Consider the following 23,555-nt stretch of genomic DNA (forward strand, 5'->3'; position numbering starts at 1 on the left):
GAGCAGTGAGCAGCCGACTTCAGCCAATTGTTAACATCCCTGTTAGTGACGGGATTCTGCCCTTTCACATGGATCGCATCCTCACACAAAGTAATTCCCTTCACTGCTAGGAACCACTGTGGAAGTGTGTGCTTTTTGAGACCAAAACCTATTTTAAATTTTAGGCATTTTTTTAGGGGGGATTGAGCGCCTGGCATTTTGTAAAAACAATGACCAAACAAATATTACCAAACAGCTGACAGCCATTGCCAGATCTATTAGCTTTGCCAGGGATTGCTCCTTGACATTTTTTCCTCACTGTAAAGCTGAAATGGTTGAAGCCTACTCTCCAAGACTTTGACATACTTAACACAGCACTGGGTTCAATGTTATGCAAGGAGATATTTTTGGCATGAAATACACTCTGAACTGACCAACATTTGGGTCTGGATTTTCCTTTTACACCTCAAATAGCATATTTAGCTATTCCCAATGACGTCGACCTAGGGGCAATCTGACTTACTTCCTGGGTTTAATGGTAGCAAAATGGTTGTGGCCAGAGTGGGGGTAATGCAGTCTCTCCTGCTACAGGTCCAATGGTATAGGATGGGCTGATGCCAGCTACAGATTCACGAATCAGCTGCTTTGTGATAGACTGGCTGGCTGTCACAGAATAATTTCTGTTATCGCTGCCATTGGGCAACACAGTGCTCAGAGCTATGTGCGGGGCTAAATTAAAAAGAAAAAAATTAATAAGCTGGCTAGGTGAACCTGTTTTTACTCCCAGGGCCATGTGGGAGAACCCCATATTAAATTAAAAGGCTTTTTTTTATTATCACAGCGTTTACTGATCGTGGACTTTCCTTTGGTTCCTCTGACCCTACTTGGCCTCAGGATCCACATTCTCAGTATAGGGTGTGCAAATCCAGTAACAGCTTAGGAAAAAAAGTATTTAGAGCACAAATGCTGTGGTTGGCCACACGTAGTACAGTGCAGGATAGAGTGGCCACAGTCCAGCCCACTGCAGTGCATGACCAAAGGCCTTCCGCAGCAAGGGTTGGCCGTCCATGGAGAGTCTGGTATAGGGGCTGGCCAGCGATTAGGCTCTGCTCTTAACCTTACAGCGGACGTCCAAAGACTGTGCGGAGGAGGGGATGGGGTGAATGGCTGGCTAGAGGCCAATCCTTCAGCCAGCCCTGCTGCACTTCGCCGAAGCCTGCGAGTAGTGGGTGTTTGGAGCCTCTGATGGGTTGAGAGCACAGTCCATAACTCGTGAAACAGCCAGTTAGACCATAACTCACTCACCGACTGCAGTGATAGGTGCATGAGAGACCGAGCTAGAGGAATGTGTAGAACTCAAAGGAGAGAGTCTGATTCACTTTAATCCGAACAAATTAGGGGAGCTGTTGGAATTGGTACATCTTTTCCTCAACCTGTAACTAGCCTTCTGTTGCTGTATGCCTAAAGGACTGGATTAAGGTTTGTAGAATAGTCTTATTCTCCCAGCCGTCCCACACTTCTGCCTGACATAACCTACTCGTCCCTCTCCATACTTGAAATGGTATGTTTAAGGCTAGCGTCTTTCCTCATTTGTTTATTTGTTGGCTTTGATGAAACTGGCCTTAATTTAATATTAAGTAACACCGTCCCCAAGTTGTGATGGATGACTTTTTGGTTTAAATAGCATTTTTAGTGTTTTGGGTGGGAAAACGGAAGGTCTGGTTATTACTACTGAGTTTGCCTTCTCTACTTGCTAAACTACAGCCTCTAACCATCTGTAAGCGACAAATACATTAATAAAAAAGAAATTCCCCAAATACCTGAACCCTGGGAAGAGACACTTTCGAAGTGTATAATTGTATCGTTACTACAGCCAATAGATTAGTTGCACCAAACTTGTCCAACCAGGACCCAGGCCTTCCCTCGTGCCTGGTTGAGCACTACAAGTTGCTTAACCTTGAGACGTGGTTCCCAGGTCAGATACTTTTCCCATGTTTCCTCGTGGAGCTGTTTCGTAGATGGACATTGGAATTATTAGATTTAATATTCCAATGGAGTGGAAGTGTGGCTATGTGGGTAGATTTGCCGCAGACTTTTTCCCAGAATTGAAGCATCAAGCAGTCAGTTCATATTTGTACAGCGCTGCTATTTACCCATGAGGATATCCAAGTGCTAGGTTACTGGTCTCAGTCGAAATACCATGTCTTGAGTCTTCCTGAATTCCACCAGAGAAATTGATGTCCTGAGGGGTAGGGGAAGGCTTTTCCAGGTCTCGGCAGCAAGGTAAGAGCTGGAATGGCCTCCACTGAGGCGTTGATGGATGGGCGGTGTCTGTGCGAAGCGAAGATCACTGGGGTGTTTGTGGACGTTCAGGAGATGGTTTTTTGTATGCCAGTCCTTGCTCGTGGAGGGCTTTGTAGGCGTGTGTCACCTGTTTGAATTGGCATCTTTTCTGGACGGGGAGCCCGTGAAGGTTTGAGGTGGGGGGGGTTTATGTGGGTCTGTGTGCGCAAGTTGAGGATGAGTCTGGCCGTGGAATTCTGTACTGTCTGGAGACTCCTCGTGAGTTGGGTGTTGGTACCTGCCTACAGTGTGTTGTAATCCAGCCTACTGATGACTAGGGCTTGAGTGACAGTTTTCCTAGTGCTCATGTGGAGCCATTGGAGCACGCAGAATGTATGGAAGCTGACAAAGGCGTCTGTGTTGCTCTGTTGTTTCATGGTGTGTTTGCTGTTCAGGGTGATGCCAGGGTTCTGGGTGTGGTCTGTCGGAGTAGATTCCAATGAGGCGGGCCACCAGGTGTCGTTTTGTAGCAATGCTCCCATGCGCAGCTAGGTGGCAGTAGTGTGACAGTGTACCGTCCCACACCCAAAGGCGTAACAGGGAAGTGAAGTTGTGTGTTGATTAACACAAGAAGTAGTCTTAACTTTTGCATACAACCTGCTCTAATCCCTGTCGCTAAGCTTTTCCCACTACTATGTAAATGGGTGCTTTTTGAGACTAAAATGCATTTTTTCTTTTTGACAATTTTGTTGGATTGATGAGGGCCTGGTAGCTTCCCCAACTATAAAGCTTTGCAAAAATCATAGAAAAACCAGCATTGACAAGCCCAAAAGGCAAACAGCCCTTGCCAGACTTGTTGGGTTTGGCAACGATTTTTGCTTGTCATTTTAATCCAGTGTAAAGCTGAAATGGTTGAAGCCTATTCTCCAAGTCGCACAGCTCGGGGTTTAATATTATGTAATGCAAAATATTTGGGCATGAAATGCATTCTGAACTGACCTACATATTGAGCCTGGATTTTCCTTTTACACCTCAAATAGTAAGTCATCCCGTAAAGTCTGTGTCCACGTCAACCTACACACATTAAAACGCAAGCTGGGACTCTATTGAATCCTGCCACGGACTCAAAAGAAAAAGTGTCTGAGCGTCAAGATGTCGGTTTACAGCATTTAGGTCACCAGCTACGAAGCTGAGCCTTGTTTTTATCCCAATGCACCTGGAGTTTCCTGGGTTGTCATACACCCTGGAGCAGATCTGAGGCATTCAAGCAAGCCATGCTGCTAGTTTTCTTTGCACCTTTGGTGGGTGTATTCGTACTTCCCTGGTGGAGTCTACTTCTTCTGGACCTGTAACTGGGCCCGTAATTACACTGGTAGAGCGACCCACCCGCACCCTGCTCTGAGATCCATTCTGCTCCTCAAATTCCGGTGGATTGGCTGCTGCTGGCACCCAAGTCTAATCCCAAACGGATATCGACTCAAGCTTTTCCTATGTGGCACTGATTACAGAAGTGCAATCTGTTTACGTTCATGCTATGACTTCAGCTCTACACCTCTAATGCGTTCACAGAGACTCCTGTCTTTTTACGCTTTTTTGCTCTGGCTAGCATTCCAGCCCATTGCTCTTTTGCCCACCATGTCACCTTCGATTATACCCAGCCATATGCAAGTCAGCCTTTACCCTACTTCAAAAGGAGCAGTACAACTGAACTTGAAAAGCCAGGTCCTCTCGGAACCCCGAGCAATTGCCACTGGGCAGACTTATTGTAAGCATCCTCCCGTCAACTTTTTTGTGTCAGAGCAGAGTACACTTCAGGATATTGATGAATATGATGGGGATGATGGATTTCCTGCTTCCTCCTTGCTACACCTGTGATGCCATATACCTTGATTTTCAAAACACCTTGATACTCTTCCTTAGACAGAGCTCGAAGCTCCACATGGGTCACTAAAGTGCTTGGTTTGTAGTGGTGGCTCAGAGGGCAGCTGAAAAAAATAGAATTACAGCTGCCATCCATGGAGGGTAAGGCAAATGTTTTGACAGAAATCATAAAGCCTGGATAGGGAACATGTGAGCCCTTGCTCCTATTTAAAGATGCCTTCATAGATGTTACCTTGTTGAAACCATGTCCTTGCCCACCTTTAAACAGGTAGATGGCTGAAAGTGCTAGATGGTCCCTGGTGCCCCGGATTTTCTCAGCAAGCACTGCACTCCTGAGAGCTTATCGTATAGGCCCTGACAAGTAAGGTGAACCCTAACTGATTTCCAACCTGTCGTCCGGAGAGAGAATCCCAATGATTGACAACTTACACATAGCTTTTCAATTCTCAGCTTGACACTGCGATCTTTAAACACAGTCTAAATGTCTGGGCCAATCCAAATTCCTTTTGAGATATGGCCAGCAGGAGCTTGATGGCAATCTCAAAGGATCTTAAGGCTTTTCTAACTCAGAAAATACATATCACAGACTTCATTGATAGTGTGGTCAGTGTGAGTGTTGTCCTTCGTTAACATGCCTGGATGACATCCATCAGGCTCTCCAGTGATTTAAAGGCTTTGCTAATGGACATGTGATGAGTCTCTCCTCTTTGGAGAGAAGGTAGACTCTACTTTGTAAAGCTTTTAGGATAGGATAGCTTACAGCACATGCTTTGTGGCTGTTAACACTTGAAAAACTACTTCAGCATCAATTCTGGGCATTTAGGGGTGATTGTAGACACCGCCTTCTCATCCAGTGATGTAACGCATACCCATGTTATATTGGGCAACCGATCCAGCAACTTGGGTACCAGTCTTCCAGGTTCCCTTTTCCTGCTATAATGGCTAACAAATAGATTTAGGTTGCCCTCAGCGGCACATGCTCAGCTAGTGAGGGGCACCATTTAGCACTTCCTCCTAGGTTGACAATCTATCACATCCAACAGATGGGTCTTGCAAATTGTTCAAAAAGGCTCGTGGTCTTACTGCTTCTTTTCTTCCCTCCCTGTGTTCCTTCAACACCAGAACGAATTTCAGCAGAGCAACTGTCCATTCTACTACAGAAGATAGGCTCGTTGCTCGCCAAGAGCACCATAGTGTGGGGCTTGGACTCTGAAAAGGACTAGGGTTGTTAATCTTGCTATTTTCTTATCCAGAAAAAAAGACTGGTTCCTCATGCCTATCTTGACCCTCCACCCCAGAACACCTTCTTGCCAAAGGACTAATTCAAAATGCTCAAATTGACTGAGATCCTACATCAGCTCTGGACCTGGGAGACAGCATGGTGTCCTTGGACTTTCAAGAGGTCTATTTTCATATGCCCCTCCTGCAGTGACTCAGTTGTTACCAATGGTTCAAAGAGGGCCAGTAGCATTTTCATCTTCCTGTGCTCCCTTTAGACCTCCTAACCACCCCTTGAGTGTTCACAAAGTGGTGGCAGTGGTAGCTACCGATCTTCGGAGATAGGGTGTTCCTTTATTCAATGATGGGTTGCTCTGACAGGCTCACTGAAATCAGCTGTGTTCCACCTCCACACACGGTGAAACTTTTCACATTGTTGGTGTTTATGGTTTTCACCATAAACGAGCCAAAGTTCCACCTAATTCCTTCAGAGGCTTCCATTCATTGGGGCGATCCTGGAAATGGTGCTGGTCCGGGCTTTTCTTGCAATGCAGGGAGTCCAGGATATTCAAACCATGATCCCGATGTTTCAGGCTAGATCCTGGTGAGTGTGGCTCCAAGACTTCTTGGTCTCTTGGCCCTGTGCATCCTTCTTGTTAACTATGTCAGGTGGCACATGTGAGCCCTGTAGTGGAACATGAAGTCAGTGTGGGCACATCAGCTGAGCCGCCTTTTCGTTACCATCTCGGTCATGAAGAAGACCTTTCCAGATTTGCAGTAGTTACTCATCGACAGTAGTGTGTTGTGCAGCCAGCCTGTCCTGGATGGTGCAAGTTCTCACATTCAACACCACCACCATCAAGGGCAGTATGGGACCCTGTGCATGGAGGCTTTCAATCAGCAATTTGTATAGCGCGCTACTCACCCCATGGGGTCTCAAGGCGCTGGGGGGAGGGGTCCGTTACTGCTCGAAAAGCCAGGTCTTGAGTTGTGTTCTGAAGGGGAGGTGGTCCTGGGTCAGCCATAAGTGGATGGGGAGGGAGTTCCATGTTTTGGCGGCTAGGTAGGAGAAGGATCTTCCTCCAGCGGTGGCTCTGCGAATGCGTGGTACGGTGGCGAGGGCGAGGCTGGCCGATCGTAGCTGGCGGGTGGGTGTGTGTGTGTAGAAAGTGAGGCGGCATTTGAGGTACTTCGGGCCCATGTCGTGGAGAGCCTTGTGTGCGTTGGTGAGGAGTCTGATCGTGATCCTCTTGTTGACGGGGAGCCAATGCAGATCTCTCAGGTGGGTCGAGATGTGGCTGTGGCGAGGGATGCCCAGGATGAGTCGTGCGGAGGTATTCTGTATGCGCTGGAGTCTTTTCTGTAGTTTGGCAGTGGTTCCCGCGTAGAGGGTGTTCCCGTAGTCCAGACGGCTGGTGACGAGTGCCTGGGTGACTGTCTTCCTGGTTTCGGTGGGGATCCATCGGAAGATCTTACGGAGCATGAGCAGAGTGTTGAAGCACGATGACGTTACGGCGAGATTGAGGAGTCCAGGATGAAGCCCAGGTTTCGTGCGTGGTCCGTTGACTTGGGGGTGGTGCCCAGGGCAGGGGGCCACCAGGAGTCGTCCCAGGCAGAGAGCGATGATCCCAGGATGAGGACTTCCGTCTTGTCTGAGTTCAGTTTCAGCCGGCTGTTCTTCATCCATTCGGCGACGTCTTTCATCCCTTTGTGTAGGCTATCTCTGGTGGTGGCGGGGTCATTGGTGAGGGATAGGATCAGCTGGGTGTCATCGGCGTAGGAGATGATGTTGAGGTTGTGTTGGCGTGCGATGGCTGCGAGGGGGATCATGTAGACGTTGAAGAGGGTGGGGCTGAGTGAGGATCCTTGTGGTACGCCGCAGATGACTTCGGTGGCCTTGGATCTGAATGGGGGGAGGCGGACTCTCTGGGTTCTTCCGGCGAGGAACGAGATGATCCACTCCAGAGCCTTCCCTTGGATTCCGATGTTGTTGAGGCGCTGTACTAGGGTGCGGTGGCAGACAGTGTCGAACGCAGCATATAGGTCCAGGAGCATGAGGGCCGCAGTTTCCCCGTTGTCGAGCAGGGATCTGATGTCGTCGGTGGCTGCGATGAGGGCGGTCTCGGTGCTGTGGTTGGCTCGGAAGGCGTACTGCGAAGGGTCGAGGGATCTGTTTGTCTCGAGGAAGGCGGCAAGCTGTCTGTTGACTGTCTTCTCGATGACTTTGGCAGGAAAAGGGAGGAGCGAGATGGGGCGGAAGTTATTGAGGTTGGTGGGGTCCGCTGTTGGTTTCTTCAGGAGGGCGCTGAGCTCTGCGTTCTTCCAGCTCTCCGGGAAGATGGCGGTGTTGAAGGAGATGTTGATGATGTCCCGTAGTTGGGGTGCGATGATGGAGTCTGCCTTGTTGAAGACTTGGTGGGGGCAGGGGTCGGTTGGTGATCCGGAGTGGATGGTGTTCATTTGTCCCCCAGGTGCTTGTTAGAGCGTCAGGGCATCTTTCTGGTCACTACCCACCTGGCAGGGCCCCTGAATACTAGAGCAGACAACCTGAGCACGCCCTTGCTAGATCTTTTTTCCACCATTGACTGTGCAGTGTCAACAATTGTGCGTCTTGGGGTTTTCCACAATAAACACTCATTAGAAGGCTCATTCCGGTTGGAATAGAACCAGGTACTCCTGTATACTTTTCCTGCCTCTATCTCTCTTGCCCTGAATTCTGAAGAAGATCAAGAACGACCAAGCCCAAGTCATCCTCATGCCCACAGATTGGCCGGGACAGTGTGGTACTTGTTCTCCAAGGAGGCTACCCCACTTCGGGGGGAAAGCCTTGTCCTAGCAGCAGGGTAAAGTCCTTCAGTCAAACCTGCACAGTTAACTCCTCCATGAATGGCAATTGAGTGAGGGGAATTATCTGCCTTCTTACTGATTCCTGAGGAATTCGTTGTCATTCTCGCCGCCAGATAGCCCTCCACAAAGTCCATCTACGATCTGCACTGAAAGAACCTCATAACCTGGTGTGGTGCCCAGAATACTGACCGCTTACAAGCAAAGATGCCAAATGTTATTTGTTGGGCCTTTCTCTCTTTCTATGTTTCCAGTCATATTTGTTTAAATCGCCTCTTACGATGAGATGTACTATACTTTGATGCATGTTTCCTGCAAAATCCTTTGTGAGACCACAATGAGACCTTTGTCCTCATTAAGATTGTCAGCTCGTCACATGAGTGGACTGCAGACATTATTTTTTTAATTATTATTATGTATTGCATTTGTAGAGCGCGACTGCCACCAAACTGGTATCCTTGCCCTAAGCCTACATATAGGTAATATACTGCCAGTAATATGCACATGCACCAAACTGGGTCTGGTTACTTTGGTACTAGCCATCTTCAAGGCCTTTCTGAATTGCAACAGTTCCATTGAGGCTCTAAGTAGGGGTGATAGCTCATTCTGCAGCTTGGCAGCTTTGACGGTGAAGGCCCGACGTCCTTGTCTTGACTTCCAAATTTGTTTATGCTGACCAAGATTGCAGAGCTAAAACAAAAATGTCGCCCAGTAGTGTATCTTTGCATTGTCTTTGCAGCCCTCCTGCACCATATATTTCCTGGATAAATTGGTGCTGACGCCTTGGGCAACTATCTTACCAAAAGTCATGAATCCTTTCCACATAGAACAGCCCTTCACAATATTAGCGTTCTTTGCTCCCCCTGGCTCTCTAAAGAGGATGAGTGGCTCCATCTGTTGGACCCCAAAAAGACTTTCATGTTTTACATATATCTTACCATGGACCATTGGGAGGATGATAAACTTTTAAACTTTTTGTTGGTTTCTCCAAAGCAAAGCAGTAGAAGCCTGTACAGAAGAGGACTCTGTTGTGGTGGATAGTCATCTGCATTAAGATCTGCTACACAATGGCCAATAAGCAGCCCCTGGAAGGTCTGAGGAGGGACGGCGTGTATAGGTCCTTGATCGTGGTCAGACTGCAATGTGGGCATTTGTGCATACATATATTAAGCACTACTGCCTTGATAACCCAGTTCAATGCGAAGGCAATTGGCCTGCTCAGTTCTGCAGGTCTTTTGACCAGAGCCCATTCCACAGACCCACCACCCTGGGGATACTGTTTTGGTATTTATTCTAAGGTGTGGAATCTGCAGTTACTGACCTGTATACTGTACCTTGTATAAAAAACTATTTTTTTTTTTAGAGCGTGGTGTTGATGGGGACTGCGTCCCTTCACACGCTTCTATACTCAGTGCAGCTCCGGAAATCCCTTCCGTCGGTCACACAGGTAGTATTTCTGGTCTGGAGGCAGGCCCTACGCCGCATGGGCTGGTGGGGCGTGCTGACTCTGGAAACCCCGCTGTGGCGTAATGGTAGGTTGCCCCCAGATGGATGCTCTGATGGGATTTGTAGGCTGGGATGCGATTGGCATCTCGACTCTGGGGGATGTTATGTCCGACAGCGTCCTCAAGTCGTTTGACACCCTGCGGCAAGAATTTGCGATGCCCCGTACCCAGTTTTATAAATACCTCAAGTTTCGTCACGCGTTACTGCCCTATATAGCTGGGGTGGACCACATGCCTGACTTCAGTCCGTTGGAATCCAAACTATTCATGGGGGAATTGCCAGATAAGGTGTCCCGCATCTATCAAACTATTGTACGGCACTGCTCCTCTGACCTGCAGCGGTTTAAAACCGCATGGGAGCGGGATGTTGGGGACTTAGACGAGGAAGACTGAGTGGAGGCCCTAGAGAGTCCCAGGGGGGCGGCTATCACCGTGCGCCTGCACCTTATTCAGTTTCGGTACCTCCACCGCACGTACTACACTAGGCACTGCTTATGGAGGGCGGGCATGGTAGCGTCTCCAGACTGTCTACGATGTGGAAGCGCAGAGGGCACATTACTTCACACGGTTTGGGACTGTGGGGCGCTGCAGCGATTCTGGAATGGGGTCTTCCGCTGTTTGGGGGAGGTCCTGGCTTGGGAACTTCAGAGGGACCCTTGATTGGCATTGCTCCATGTTCTGGCTGGAATAGGGGGCAACAGGTACAAACGCCACTTATTATTGCTGGGGCTGATGCTGGTGAAACGAGACATTGCACAAGCATGGAAGGCATTGAAGGCTCCGCCGTTGGCGGCCTGGAAAAATGGACTAGACTTCTGCATGGGGCTTGAGTTGCCCATTTTTATGGCCAGGGGTTGCCCTCGGAAGCATTTTAAGATTTGGAAACGGCAGGCGGACTATCGGGGCCTGGAGCTGGACCCACCACCGGAAGACGCTGCCTCACTGCTCTCCATTTGAACTGTCGGGTAGGATGGTTGGACTGTGTTTAATGTACATGGCTGATACTATCTGTGTTTTACACTCTGTGTGGGTTGAGCAAGCTGCAGCACTTGTTTGGGGGGGGGGGGGGTAAAGTTGTTCCTTTACAGTTTAATTATTCACGTATGTAAACTACTGAAGTAGACAATGCTACTATGATTCTGGCATTGGCTACTGGCTTACAGAGCAGTGCATATGTTTTCCTGTGCCTTCAGTCAATAATATCTGTTTAAAAAAAAAAAAAAACTTTCTCAATAAAATTCACTTGAAATACATAAAAAATAAAAAAAGAATCCATCAGAAGACAAAGTTTCTTACTGTTGGTAATGCGCATTCTGGCTAATCACCGATTCCTCACTACTCTCCCACATTACCATCCTGTGAATTGGCCTCTTTATATATAAAAGAAGGTACCAATTTGGTGATCAGTCATCATTACCAACAATAGTTCCTGCCCCACGTCTGACTGCACAAAAAATGTAGATATTTAAGATAGGGAGGTTGGCATTCCGTTTCCCGTACATTTATTTTTGTAGTTTGTCTTTTGCTTTCTAGGTCTTGCATGACTGCGCAGCTTTATTTTAACCTTTTGTTACCAATTCTATAAAATATACATAGTAGCTTTTGGCTTCACCCAGAAGATTATTCCTCTTGCCTCTTGTTGCAGATATGCACCATGTCAGGAGAGGGCATGGCTTCATACCGATAACTGCCTGAGAAGCACTTCTGCATCCTACTCCCACTATCCTTCCCTATTTAAAAAAAAAAAAAAGCTTGCAGAAGCGATTGTTAGGGTCCTATGATGATTTCACTCCCCTTAATTGGCATCTGCATAGAGACTACAAATACAGGCTGGTAACCCACTCAGTGCAGTGGTTTCCAGCTCTCCTACCCTGCCATCAATTGATACCTTCTCTTCATTGGTCATGTGAATAAAGCCGAAATTGTGTGACCCTGTGAGATGACAAGTCTGTTGTCTATTGGTGCTTGCATTACAAGCCACGAATAACTATTTTACCACCTAAATTGTAATATGAATCATCACACATTAAACTCATTATTAGATAAATACAGAAAGCACTCAATATGTCTCGCCTGAAGATAGCTTTAAGCGGTCTGCTGACTTAAGACTGCTCCTGGACTATGTTAAATACTTACAGTGCCAGTCCATTGCTTACCTTTGACTTCCTTGTCACTGTCATTTAATTGCTTCTTATGGGCTGGCTGTCCTTCCTCATGTGTTCCGCTCCGAAGCCTAGTTGCTTTACCATTCTAAGGAAACCGTGGTCTGTACGTTATAAAAGATGACACTGTAATAACAATCATAAGTTTGAAACCTCTAAATATAATATAATAATATCCAAAATGTTGAATAATTTTTCCATTAACATCCATAACAGAAGGTAGTGAGGCAGACGTGACTGTGTTTTCAGGCAAACAAAAGTGATACATGTGACTTAAAAGTGTAACCTTTTATTTCATATTCCAAAGAACAGCAATACAGCCCTAGCAATTTCTGATGTTTTAAATACAGAGTAGGGCCTGTATGCAGTGTCGACATTTTGATCCTTTATGACTAGTTGGATCATCATCAGGACGCTTATAAATAGATGCCTGAGATTCTGCAGAGTGCCAGGACTTTGAGAGTTCTAGTACCAATCGAAATGATGTAATAGAATCTGAAGAAAAGGCAACATGGTAAGCGAGGAATCCCAATGTTATTCATTGCTGGGAAGATTCTGAATCCAATCAAGATAGGATTTGGAGTCCAAGAGGTGCTCACGCAGAGAATCACTGCCGGGGTAGTGGGGACGCTCAAGGAGTCTGAAGATAACGCTATTATGCGTTAAGGAAAGCACCTCCGAGAGATCCTTCCACTGCTCACATTCAGGAAACTTTTTTTTTAGGTCTCGGTACTATCCGGTTCGTCAGAACCGGAAGTAGCGAGATCTTATGTCTCTTAGAGGGGCTCTTCATCCCGCCTCTAATTTTGGCTCTCTCCCATTGGCTGGCTTCCTAAATGGAGGCCAGCCATTGGAGGAGAGAGCCGTCACTCCAAATAGGCTCCGTCCTTTTCGGATTTGGAGGTGTGTTCGGTGTTCTTCTTTCCACTTTTTAGCCACGCCCACCGAACACGTCCCCAAATCAGAAAAAAAGACGGAGCACTTTGTTCGGGCTAGTGGTGCGCATCTGGACTTCAGAAATGTAACTACCGTAGCGGAGGTTGTCTTTAGCATTCCACTCTAATCGAAGACAAACATTAAAAAAATATCGCAAATAGTTCTTGATGTTTTTATATAGCCGTGCCAGCTGCGTTGCAGAAACGATAATAAACCGTCAATGTGATGAGCTACGCCGCACCTAAAAAATATCGCAAATAGGTCTTGATGATTTTATATAGCCGTGCCAGCTGCGTTGCAGAAACGATAATAAACCGTCAATGTGATGAGCTACGCCGCCTTCGTCCTTGTGAAGATGGCCGGTTCGGCAAAGCTTTCAGTCTGTCTTCAGTGTCTATCTCTCACCCCCCCCCCCCCCAACCCCCCCCCCCCCCACCGCCACCCTACCTCCTTAGGAAATTTGAATTACATCACAATGTTGTTTCGCGCAGCCGCAAAGTAGAAACCGAGCATTGGATGCTTACTGCTGAAGGAGCAGGGTTGGTGCACGAAGTGCAAATCTCTGTATTTTCCTTTCTGTGCACTGAGGGTCCAAAATGACCGAGGTGAGACAGCGGATCAGCAGGGAGCAGGATGCAGAAGAGCAGGTAAGCAAGGGGTGGGCGTCGGTAAGAAAGCTAGAGTTATCCTGCAGTGTCTATCTCTCCTCCCCCCCTCCCACCACCCTACCCCCTTAGGAAATTTAAATGACATCACAATGTTGTTTCGCGCAGCCGCAGAGTAGAAACCGAGCATTGGGTGCTTACTGCTGAAGGAGCAGGTTTGGTGCACGAAGTGCAAATCTCTGTATTTTCCTTTCTGTGCACTGAGGGTCCAAAATGACCGAGGTGAGACAGCGGATCAGCAGGGAGCAGGATGCAGAAGAGCAGGTAAGCAAGGGGTGGGCGTCGGTAAGAAAGCTAGAGTTATCCTGCAGCTAATATGAAAAGCTGGGGAATCCCCCTTCTGTGATGTTCTGTCCAGTGAATCAACGTCCCTGGCTCTCAGTAATTTTATCATTTATGTGTGCAAATTTCCATTGACTAGTCGAATGATGTTTTGGTTGCAATTTTGGATTTGTTTTGCACCCTAAGCTGCGCCTAGTACATGCACATCACTGTCGTTTCACCAAAAGTATTGGATGTTTGTAAATGCTGTCTATGAAAAGCATTATTTAAATAATACTGCTGGCCCTTCTCATTCTGTACTTTTGCATGAGCACCGAACCTGTGTCCAGTGTACGCGCAACATCGCCTCTCCCTTATCGCACCTTTTTAGGGCGTCCGTTTTTTGCAGAAGCTCTGTTCAGTGTAGCAGACTGCGCATACAGCAATGGCAGTAACAAGCATAGGGATGGGAGTGCGTCTCCTTTGGTCGCTGGGAGATTTTCAACTTTGATTATCCAAACGCTGCAATTTAGATATATGTAATGCACACATGACTCTGCTGCTAATCAGCAGGGATATTGTGTATCCGTACATAATTGCAAACTCTTTCTGTTAGCAAAATGGGGGAGATGGGGGTTTACAACTGCACGCTGATGGATACATCTGGATCAGTGCCCTGTGGAAATGGTCCAAGTGGTGCGATTTACACTGGCAGGATTGCTAACTTTTGTGGATGTAGGTCCTTCCATGCCTTCTTTTTGGACACACAGCACTGATTTTCGCTACCAGTAACAAAGTATTAAACCCCTTGTTTTAAGATGCAACATAGCAGAAACTGTTAATTTACCATAACCTATGATTTGCAACGGACTGCCCTTGCCCGAAGTTGTTGAAATAAATCGTATTTGTTTTTCTTCTTCATGAGTGGTCATAAACTACGTGTGGTTATGAGTACCCGAGGCTTACCCCATGCACTCCCTGTCTAAATGTGATGGCGCTAGGTCCCCAAGTTAAGGTCACGCTTCAACTCGACTTTTTTGGATCATTGATTTTCACTTCTTTTTTCAAGCTCACTCATTAAGAGAAAAGGGTGTTTGTGAAGTAACTGTGCCCTCGCCTGCGATTGCGACATAAAACTTGAAAAGCAGAAATGCCATTGAGCTTAACTGAACGTTTTAATTTTAACACGTTTACAGTGCGCTTCTTTGAAAAACAGAACAGATATATACCCTACATGTCCCAATGACAGCTGGGTTCGAACAACTCCTCACAGTTGCATCTCAGAGGTCTGGCAGTTTTCCAATGAACATGAAGATAAGTAGAAAAACTCGTGTTTTTCGCGAGCCTCCTACACCTCCATCATTCACCCCAAGGTGCAATGTGACACATATTTTTTTGGTTCATAGCCGGAATAACTTTGCAGCACATACTGCCCTTTCTGATCTCAACATGTGTGAACACTTGAACCTATATGAGTAAGAATTTCCCACGTGAGGGTACGTAATCGAGCAAATGCGTTGCTTATAAGTAGATAAGTTGCGACCGAATTCTCTCTCTGTTATCCCATCGCATACGTCTCAGTAATCCGTTCCTGACAGGAGTGGAGGATTCCGATGTCAATAACATAATTGAAAAATGTGGTGCATCAAAAATGATTTGTTTCTAATTTAAGTCTAGGTTATCCGAAAGAGTTCTTAATTTAATTCAAATGAAAACTGTATCTGATTCCCTGTAGTGCTGAGCGACATTGCTTATCCACTGGGCTTCCTTCCCTTTGTTTGAATAGTGAATACAATCTGTGTTCTAGATGTTTATTTTATGCTCCGCAGGCCCTCTCTTATGCCTCCAAGCATGCAAACATGCATTGCTCTCAGGGCTTTCAACTTATTTTGATTAACCAGGCAAACTACATCACTCCTTAACCACATACTTTTAATTGCAATGGAATATCTCACTACCTCACTAAATAACTCTTTCAATACCACATTACATCACTATCTCTACATACATCACTCTCTCACTACATCACTCTCTAACACACTACCTCATAACTTTACTCTCTCTCTATCTCACTACCTCACTCTATCTATTTCTATCTCACTCTCACTACCTCACTATATCACGACTCACTCCCTCAAAAATTCACTACATCACTCTCTCACTAACTCACTCTCTATCTCACTACCTCACTCTCTCTCTTTCTATCTCACTAAGTCACTTTCACTCTTTCACTACCTCACTCTCTCTACCTCACAACCTCACAAACTCACTCACTGTTTCCATCTCACCTCATAACATCCCTCTCCCACACTACCTCACTCACTACCTCACTCTCTATCTACCTCACTCTCTATCTACCTCTCTCTCACTACATAACTCTCTCTAACTCACTACTCCACTCTATCTATCTCACTACCTCACTATCTCACAACTTCTCTCTCAAAACCTCACTACCTCACTCTCTAGCTCACAACCTCACAACTTCACTCTCTAACTCACTACCTCAATCACTCTCTCTCACTACCTCACTCTTTCTATCTCACTAACTCATTTTCACTCTTTCACTACCTCTCTCTGTCACTACATCACAACATCACACTCTGCTTATATCTCACCCCCTCACAACATCCCTCTCCCTCACTACCTCACTCTTTCACTACCTCACTCTCTCTATCTCACTACCTCACTCTATCTACCTCACTCTCTCACTACCTCACTCTCTCTCTATTTCAATACCTCACTCTCTCTCTGCTAATGCAATAGGGATCACATATGCAAAAAAAAGCTAATGCCAATAGAAATGACAATGCCATTTATTTAGGGATACAAAAAAGATTAAAAAAATGAGCAATACCAATAGCTCTACCTATAATATTGCCGAGACCATTGCATTGTAAATGCTTGTTTTGTTTTACATTCAGTGCTCCCTATAAAAGCATGTCCTTTCTTTATTCCCTTGTGCGTTGCCTCTTCACCTCAAATACCTGCTCCATGCACTGTTGTTTCTAACCTCTCACATATTGTCTGTTTAGCACAGCAAGATATCTTTTTTTCCAGGGTATGACTAAATAATACACTTTAAGTATTGTTCTTTGTTTTAATGCTTGAATTCCACATATTGCATGAAAGCACTGGCCTTGCCACACAAATGCTGTTCTAGTGTTAGGGGGAAAGCTGGCTGCTCCACGCACTCAACTGGCATTTAAGGTAGGTGTCCTTGGCTGATAATGTCTCTTCTCCGCGAGGCCCAGACATCTGCTCCTTGGGCTACCTTTGAGGGCCAAATATCAGAGTCCTGTGACTGGCGAATTGGGCCTTCTCAAACATTTTCTTTTAAAGCAACATTTCCCTATTCTTTCCTTATTCTTTTCTATTCCTGAGTGAAAAGTTTTTGTACAAACTATCCCATTTATATATATTGAACATGTTGAAAGCAGTGTTCAGTAGCAGCTACCTTAAGGTATGTATGCTTTTCCCCAAGTTCTTTAAATGAGTTTTCGTAAACTTTTTTTTAACAGTTCTTTACAAAGCCAATAGCTTGGCACTAACATTATAAACGCTATGAATATTTTCTTTGCCAATGCTCAGTTTAGTTTTATTTTTATACTGCAACAGGCTTTTGTAAATGTTTTACTCTGTACTCAAAATTTAGTCAGACCTATTAGATTGAACCATGCTTGTTTTTGTCTCCTCCGTCTCTGGAGATCTACCGAAACATAATTAACTCCATACTGACATTTACAGACCGCTTCTTTTTGTCATTTGGCTGCTAACTATAATTGCAGACTCCACATGCCATGTTAGCAGAATGTTGTGGGGATAGTTCATTGTGATAGGTTAGTTGTGATCCTGTCTCGTAAGGAAAAAGAGCTGGGGATGCTTTGGTAAGTACAAGATATTCTGCAGTACCTGTAACTTGTGATCCATTTTCCTTCATCCATATTTCATTATGCAATCCTGTAATATCTATGTGCATATCGGTCAAAGAAGGGAGAGGACTGGAGTGGAAGAGGGAGGACACGTTTTTCTCAGCTACTGTATTTTATCTAATGTAAGTAATTCCCATTTAAAGAATTTCACTAATTGTTTGAAATATTTTATTTTATGTTATGTTTATTTGTAAGGTGAACCATAACTCACTAGGGTATGCTGGTGTTGAGCAGGTATGTATGCCTAGGCCTGCCTATGTTTACCACTTCGCTGTTTGGCCTCCCCTCACTCCCTGTGCCAAGCTTTATTTGGCTATTTTGGGTAGTTCATGCTTTGAATTGCATAGCTTTTTGTCCACGTAAGGTATTCATGCCAATTTTGCATTCTCTTTTCCAACATCCTGGGGATTCTAAAGGTACCCAGGATTTGTGGATTTCCCTGGAGGGGACCAAGAAACTAGCTAAAATACAGCTACATTTAGTTCTTTTTGTAAAAATGGTGGAAAGGTGCTGCAGAAGGAGTGTTTTTTTCCATGCAAAGAGTATCGATGAATGGTTTGGAGTGCTAAAATCTCCAGCTTTGAGAAACTATTTATGAATAACAAGGGAACCCAAGAGGAGTCAGCCAGGGACCTTGGGAATCAATTACTATACCCTACAGTGGTCCCTAGGAATTGAGGGATAGTCGAACAAAGATGAATATAGACCCAGAATATTGATCCCGCACCGACGAAATCTGGTCTCTCCACTGCGAGAACCACTTCATTCGGCCACCGTGCTGCCATACCGACTCCTGTACCCTGTCTCAAGATCGGCTATGTCCCTTTACCTTGTAGATTACTGCTCCCCTGGAGTACACCATGGTGGCTCCCACTGTGCCGCGCATATCAGTCCTGCTGCCCTTCGGACAGCCTCTCACTCCCCGCATCTCATACAGGATATTACCCTGATTCCACCCTCCTGGTCACTTTAGGCACTAACATACAGACATGCTCATTTAATGTCCTGATGATTTGTTCACATGGATCGAAACACCTTTGACACCATAAAACACCTTATACAATGTCTGTTAATCCAGCATGTAAAGGTGTCCTTTGTGATTTGTTTACTGTATTGGGTATCTTTTGCATTAACAAACCATGTGCTTTCCCTGAACCACCTATGATTGTTCCTTATATGTTTGTTGTTTTTGATTTTGTAGTAGGATGCAGGCTTGTGTCCCACTTTCAGTATATGTGTGTGTACTTTTCGTATAACTTTTATGATTAAATATTAAACCTCTGTCCGGCTGGGCAAGTTTACTTAAGTTTACTTAATATAGTACTGACTGGGTCTATATTCATCTTTGTTTGACTATCCCTCAATCCCTAGGGACCACTGTAGTGTATAGTAACAGCTTTGAGAAACTGGCAGACTTTTGCCAGAAAGCCACATTTTTCTGCACAGTTTTGGCATTTTACTGGGACATAGCCCATGTTTCCCATTTTTTTGTGCTTTACCCTCCTTCCAGTTAGTGGTAGAACTGGGTGTGAAACCAAAAGTAGGTCCCGGAAAGCTATACATCTGTGATACTTAGATAAAATTCTGAATTCATCAAGGGGTCATTTGTGTAGATCCTTCAAGCTTTTCTTATAGAAAGTAACAGTTGAAATAAAAAAAATTTTGAACATGAGTTGAACAAAGTAGCCATTTGGGCCTACGTTTTCACCGATAACAGCTATGGCAAATTTTTTAAAGCAATAAGCCTTTGCATCCACTGAACCCTACTGGTTGGTGGGATATATAGGGTTCATCAAGAACCTGAGGTACCCTGACCCAATTACTGAGCTGCACTATCCAATGCTTTTTATTTGTGTACCAGATATACAGCAATTAATTTGGTAACATATAAAAAGTGAAAAACGGGTATCGAGGAAATTTGTGTATTTCCCAAACAGAAACAAGATATGGAGTTAGAAGCATTGGTTCTCTTCCATGGGATCCTCATCAATAGTCGTAAGCACATGAATATTCCCACCCATTCGCAGGACCCTGGAAACACATATATATGTGAAAACCATATATGCAGCTCTATATATATATATATATATGTGTGTGTTTGTATATATAGATATACAAAAACCTAACAATGCAGCCTTCCCTAGACATGTTGAACAATGCTGCAAGAGAAGTCTTTGCACATAAATACATTCCAATAAAGTAGGGAGAAAGAGAGCCTTTGAAAACTGCTTTGTTATACAGCAGAAAAGGTAATCCTGCAATGAATGTGAAAAAATTGTCCGCACATAGGCTGCACTGTAGAGAAAACATCAGTGTTGAAAGCTGAAAAGCTAACCCACATAAACCGTAACCATAAACTGGCACCGTGCCTTTAAGGCAGCCATGACCCCTAGTTCCCAAAAATACTTTCACATTTGAGGTTAAACCTTTTTCCTTCGACATCTTTTTAGTGTTTAAGTGTTTTTGAGCTGTATTTGAAGGGTTTGGGCATTGTTTTTCACACAGAAATGCATTCCCTTTTTGATCCTTGCCCCTCCTGTGGCAAAAAGAAGGCAAAAACACTCTCATTCTGTCTGTATTTTATGCCTGCCTTCTGATCATGATCCACACACCTGCCAGCATTGCCAGCTACTGTCCAAAAGATCCTTGAAGGACAGAGAGAAGAGGATTCGCCTCTATGGGCTGGCTGAGAGGAGAATATCTTCCTCGAGAGGCAGGTCACTGCTGAAGAAGGGGAGAGCATTCACAAGTAAGATCCCAGTGTGCTCTCCATCGGCGTCGGGCTCGGCGTCTCGAATCCCTTCTTCAGCGGCGAAAACGCCGACAAAAAGACCATCGACTAGGTGCTCGCCGTCCAGAGAACACCAGTCCCCATCGAGGATCACAGGTACGTCGATCCCTCCAGTCGTCAACCAGGCGACTATCTCCGTTGAGGCCTCGATCTCCGTTGAGGCGGGCTCGCCCAACTTCGAGAGACAGGTCTCCGTCGTCGCCGTCGTAACATGCTACGTCGTCGCAGGGTCACCGGCGATCGACGTCCAAGCGTAGTTCTCAGTCACCGCCAACCAGGCAACTGTCGACGTCTAGTCAAGCTCCGCCGTCGCAGGTTCATCAGCGACCGGCGTCGAAGCATACCTCTCCGTTGACGTCAACCAGGCGGCATTCGACGTCAAGACAGGTACCATCACCTCCGTCGGTGTCGAGACGACGATCAGCGTCTAGGTCCCCTCCAGTATCACATTCGATGTCGAAGCCAAGAAAGTAGACGTCGAGAAACCGTTTGACGTCTAGGAGGATTTCTCCGTTTACCGTTTAACCCGTCATCGTGGAGATCAAAGGCATGCTAGCCCTCAAGAGCAAGGTCTATAGGCTCCAGGCATTCCGCGTTACTCCACTCAACGTCGAGACGTACAGAACGGTCGACGTCGAGGAGGCGTTCAGGATCCAAAGTCTCTCCCATTATGGTGACGCAGAGCAGATCAACGTCAAGGCACTCGCCAGCGACGTCTCATCGCGACGGAGGTCATGCTCAAGAACCCATGGCGCCTCTTCGCATTCCATCAGAAGTTCCCCACAGACAATTGCATCATCTCGCAGCGCTTCCATTCATTCTCAAGAGCCTGCAGGTTTGTCACCAAGGAGTTCTCCGAGGAGGCAGAGATCCCCCATCGGTTCATCTCTCTCCCACATGGCTGCAACCCCTAAATCATTGGAAATCAGCATCTGCAGGTCTTACTCAAAGCGCGGCGAAATACTCAAGACCATTGCATAGATCTCCTTTGCAGAGCTTGGTGCAAGAAGTGGACAAGTCACCTAACACTCGCACAAGGGCAGATCTCCTGATCGCAGGTCAGCATATGGGCATCGCAAAAGGCGGCGTACACCATCTTGTTCGACATCCTCAACTCACTCATCTAAGAGGGATTTCTCTCCCACCCTCACAGATAGTCCGCCTAGCAGAGTGTCACCCATTGACGACGTGAACACTTTCCATGATGTGCTTACCAGAGGGGCACAGAGGTTGGGCATTACCATGGCCACTACTCAAACGATTACGTCCATTATCTTTGAGACGCTACATCAAAGATCTGTGTCAAGACCGCTGCTCCCCATGGTCTCTGGAGTCATTGAACTAGTAATGGACGTATTTCTAGCTCCAGCTTCAACAAAAGCAGTTCCTGCAAGTATCATAAAGAAGTACAAGCCGGCTGCATCGGATCCTCTATTTCTGAGATCCGATCCACCCCCGGATTCTGTTATAATTGCAGCAGCTAAGAAAACGCACTCAGTTGCATCTTCTTCCTCCGCTCCTCCTGATAAGCAGAGTAAAGCTCAAGACTCTTGGGGGAGGAAAGCCTGTGGCTCGACTGCATCCTCTTTACAGGTTTCCAATGCTGCAGCCCTGTTATGGAGATACGACAGATCCCTGTGGGATTCTTTGGATCGTTTTAAGGAGAAGCTTCCATAGGAAGATTATTCAAGAAGGCTCCCTCGTGTCCAACCAAGTGATAAGCAAGGCAGCAGATGGAGTATCTCAGGATGCCCATTCATATGCGCATGGCATATGTGCACGTCGTTCCTCTTGGTTACGCCTCACTGCATTAAAGCCTGATGCACAGCAGCGCATATTGAATCTCCCTTTTTCGGGTACTTCTCTGTTTGAGGCCCATACAGACAAGGAGATGGGGAGAATGAAGGCCGAATTGGACACTTTGAAGGCGGTGGGCCTAGAGAAAAGGAAAAAGTTCAGGAAGCGGTACAGGCCCTATAATCGTAAGTTAACCAACCGAGGGTTCAAACCCCTCAATGATCACAAAGCAAGCGGGGGAAATCCCCATACCAGGGCTGACGCTCCTCAAGGGGGAGAGGAGGACACCAGCAGCAATCCTCCTCCTCAACAAAGACCCCAGGAAAGCAATGAGTCCATGCTTCCTCTACTACCATTGCGCCTTGGGATGAAGTATAACACACTACGTTCAACAGTGGCGCAGAATAACAAAAGATCAATGGGTGCGAAGTATACTAGACCATGGGTACGCGCTACGTTTTTGTGCGGCTCCAAGAAATTCTCCTCCTGTAAAATCTCGACAGCATCATCTGGACCTCCTACGTCAGGAAGCGTCGACCCTTCTCGAAAAACAAGCAATAGAAGAGGTCCCCCCAACGCAGAGGGAAGGGAATCTATTCGAGATACTTCCTTGTCCAGAAAGAAGACCAACCGAACAAGTTCAGGCCCATCTTAGACCTTCGGATTCTGAACAAATGCATCAAAAAAACCATTTTGGATGCTGTCTCCATCAAATTTTTTCCGCACTTGAAGAAAGGCGATTGGATGGGTTCAGTAGACCTTCAGGATGCATACTTCCACATCCCGATTACAGCATGCCATCGCAAATTCCTATGTTTCATGGTAGGAAAAGACCATTACCATTACCAATTCAAAGTCTTCCCTTCAGTCTAAAGTCAGCTCCACGGGTATTCACGAAATGCATGGCAGTTGTAGCGGACGCTTTACATCGCCAATGCCTACACGTCTATCCATACCTAGACGACTCGCTACTAGAGGAATCCTCTCCTCTCATGGTGCAGGAACACCTCATGTGTATGAACCTCCTTCAACATTTGGGCCTGCATATCAATCTGGACAAATCGGTTCTTCAACCAACCCAGTCGCTCCATTTTCTGGGGGGCAATATCAACTCTGTCCTAGGAAAAGTGTTTTCTTCGGCGGAAAGACTGTCATCAATGAGAGTCAAAGGCAACATAATTCTTCAAACTCCTCAGCCATCAGTAATACAAGTGGCTTCTCTGCTGGGCGCTATGGCCTCCTGCATCTTCCTCATACCCAATGCCAGGTTGAGGATGAGACCACTTCAACAAGACCTAGAAGAC

The 23,555-nt window shown here is 46.0% G+C and overlaps 2 protein-coding genes across 2 annotated transcripts in view; one reads left to right on the forward strand and one right to left on the reverse strand.

Annotated features, from left to right (window-relative positions):
• YAE1 (YAE1 maturation factor of ABCE1) overlaps positions 1 to 23,555 on the reverse strand; it is a 618,218-nt gene that overhangs the window by 463,322 nt on the left and 131,341 nt on the right. The window contains exon 2 of the mRNA XM_086964860.1: positions 11,867 to 11,976. The gene's annotated coding sequence lies outside the window, so the exon portion shown is untranslated. The remainder of the gene's footprint in view (positions 1 to 11,866; positions 11,977 to 23,555) is intronic.
• The window catches only part of RALA (RAS like proto-oncogene A), a 261,565-nt gene that overhangs the window by 223,807 nt on the left and 14,203 nt on the right, over positions 1 to 23,555 (forward strand). The gene's annotated exons all lie outside the window — the stretch shown is intronic.

Source organism: Lissotriton vulgaris, chromosome 4_1, assembly GCF_964263255.1.
Source record: "Lissotriton vulgaris chromosome 4_1, aLisVul1.2, whole genome shotgun sequence".
NCBI classification, from domain to species: domain Eukaryota; kingdom Metazoa; phylum Chordata; class Amphibia; order Caudata; family Salamandridae; genus Lissotriton; species Lissotriton vulgaris.